The sequence below is a fragment of the Echinops telfairi genome, unplaced genomic scaffold (assembly GCF_000313985.2).
Source record: "Echinops telfairi isolate 266 unplaced genomic scaffold, ASM31398v2 ScPeMD7_18;HRSCAF=68, whole genome shotgun sequence".
Classification (NCBI taxonomy): Eukaryota; Metazoa; Chordata; class Mammalia; order Afrosoricida; family Tenrecidae; genus Echinops; species Echinops telfairi.
The window spans coordinates 97681042-97683901 of record NW_022103915.1 but is presented as its reverse complement, the minus strand read 5'-3'; the positions used below and the strand labels follow the sequence as shown (position 1 = coordinate 97683901).

The window sequence follows — 2860 nt, the reverse complement described above, 5'->3', positions numbered from 1 at the left end:
CTCTTACGTATGGAGAGGGCTGCCATCTCCTTGACCGGCACAGAGTCAGGGTCAGAGTGGCTGGGTGGGTCCTTCCTTTTCCTTGTCCCTCTCAATCCGTGGTCGCACTCTTCTGAGGGGGATCCATCTACTTTCTCCGCCATCTGAAAGACTATAAGCATAGCCTCTACCCCTAGTCACCAGCAAGCCTGGCTTCCATACCCCGTCGTCGTTCTTCCACCAGATTTTCTCTGGATCGGCTTTCCCTGGGGGGGTGGGGGTGGAAAAGTGTTTCTCTGCCCTAGTTACGTCAGAATCTTTTGGAAGTGAGACAACATTTAGAGTTAATAGGGCCAAATGGAGTGTATTGTGTGCTGTCTCCCCTTTTATTTCCCCCTTTGTTTAGACAGTTGAGTTTTTCATGTGCCATGGGCCCTTTCAATGAGGGCTTGGCCTTGGGGGTATAAGGGATCCCTGTTGTGTGATGAATATTCCAATCTTGGCAAAAATTGCAAAATCTCTCGCTAGTGTAGGCAGGGCCGTGGTCTGTCTGTAAGTGTGTAGGAGTGCCCACAGCAGCAAAACAGGCTAGCAAGTGGCTGATGACATATTTTCTGGACTCACCAGCCAGGGCTGATGCCCATCAAAATCCTGAGAAGGTGTCTATAGTCACATGCACAGCTCTAGCCGTCCAAACGAAGGTACCTGAGTGACACCCATCTGCCAAATAGTATTATATTGGGCACCACGTGGGTTTACCCCATCAGGTCCTTCTCTGAGTGAGGCATGCTGGCAGTGAGGACATTCTCTGACAATCTGCCCATGTTAGGTGGTATCAATCCGTTAGACTGGCAGCGTTATTGTGTAATCTTTGATGTTCTGCCTGTGGGCGCTCTAGGGTAGTGAATGCCTCTTGTGTTAGCGTGTCTGCATTGGCATTTCCCAGGGAAATCGGCCCTGGAGCTGTGTGTGTGCTCCCGTGTGTCCTATGAAGAAAGGGTGAGAGTGTGTCTTTATCTGATTCTGCAGAGCGAGGGATAACTTGCTGATGTGAGAGTGTGGATCTGCCTTCAACGTCGCTGTTTCAGTGAAAGAACAGATTTGCACTGTCTAGGCAGAATCACTGATTATGTTGATAGGCTGCTTCATATCTTTAAATAAGAAAATGATAGCAGAGGCATAAGTCTGAAAGGACTGAGAGGAGGGGCCCCAGTAGGGGGCCATGCCATTACTGGAGCCGTCTGTGAAGTAAGTGGGGGCTCCTTCCGTTGGCTTGTGTGCGAACACCTTGCTGAGGACCCAGGGGGCTCGCTTTTAAAAAAACCAAAGTTTTCCTGGAGGATAGTGACCATCTAACTTTCCCCCAAACTCAGCCAAAGCTATTTGGAAGTCTGTGGCAAATCCTAAAAGGTTCCTCACTTGAGCAGGAGTGTAAGGCAGAATTATGACAGACAGCTCCTACCCACTCAATCGTCGGCAGCGGAGCCTGCCTCTGGAAACTAGCTGCGCTATTTGCTCCCAATAAGGCCAGATGACCCTAGGGCCTGTGTTTCCCCAATGGAACCAACTCGAGAGGTTTATTATCGTCCCGGGCTAGAGTAGCAGTGGGGGAGATAGGAGCATGAAAAATAGCCAGGTGAATGCTCCCCTCCCCCCCATCAACTCGTTCCTTGATTCATGGGTCCTTCCACAGACTCCAGCGCGTGCTGGGCTTCAGGAGGGAGCGCTCTGTGACTATTTCGCTGTGGGTCCCCTCCTAGGCTATCGAATACGTGTCGGAGCTCTTCTGTGGGGATGCCTAAAATTGATCTCACCCACTTTATGTCCCCAAGGAGCTTCTGCAAGTCATTTAATGCCCTAAGATGATCTTTTCTAATCTCACTTCTGTGTCCTGATCATGTTCCTATCTACCATGTTCCTACATAAGCATGAGGACTGGTGGTTTGAATCTTATCACGGGCAATGACCAAGCCTGTCTGAGAGACAGCTTCACTGTTGTGCATGTAAGTTTGTTGTAGCGTGTACTGTAGCATGTTAGGTGCAGCTATTAAAATATCATCCATGTAGTGGATTATATAAGCCTCTGAGAAAAGTTTTCTGAAACGTCTGACACTTTCCCCAGGAAGAATTGACACATTGTTGCACTGTTAACCATGCCTTGAGCCAGAGTTTTCAGATAGTACCTCTGATTAGGAGCTTTGTGGTTGAATTCTGGGATGGTGAAAGCAAATCTTTCATGATCAGCCGGATCTAACTGAATAGTATAAAAACAATCTTTTAAGTCTATCACAATCATATTCCAATATTTAGGAATCATGCTAGGTGAAGGGAGACCTGGCTGCAGAGTCCCCATAGGCTGTACAATAAAATTAACAGCCCTATGAACATCCTCCACTTGCCTGATTCTTTCTAATAACAAACACAGGGGAATTCCAGGGGCTGAGTCTCTGCTATATGACCTTCTCTCAGCTGCTCTTGAAATAGATTGTGTAGTGCCTGCAACTTCTCATTATTAAGGCACCACTATTCTATCCAAAGTGGGTCATTTGACTTCCAAGCTAGCTTTTTGGGTGATACCCTAGGCCAGGGCGGTCATTTTCAGGAGTCACCTTAATGGGCCACGGATCTCCCTGCTCATCCTTCCCAAGTCCATTTCCTTTGTAGCCCTTATTTTTCTTTTAAAAATCATTTTATTGGGGACTCATACAGCTCTTATCACAATCCATATATACATCCATGGTGTCAAGCATATTTGTACATTTTCAAAACATTTCTACTTGAGCGCTTGGTATCAGCTCCTCATTTGTTCCCTTCCTCTCTCATGAACCCTTGATAATTTATGTTATTATTATTTTTTCATAGCTTACACTAACTGATGTCT

At 46.9% G+C, this 2860-nt stretch overlaps 1 pseudogene; it reads right to left on the bottom strand.

Annotated features, from left to right (window-relative positions):
- Window positions 1–734: 734 nt before the first annotated feature.
- Window positions 735–2860, bottom strand: part of LOC105979544 — a 4472-nt pseudogene continuing 2346 nt past the window's right edge.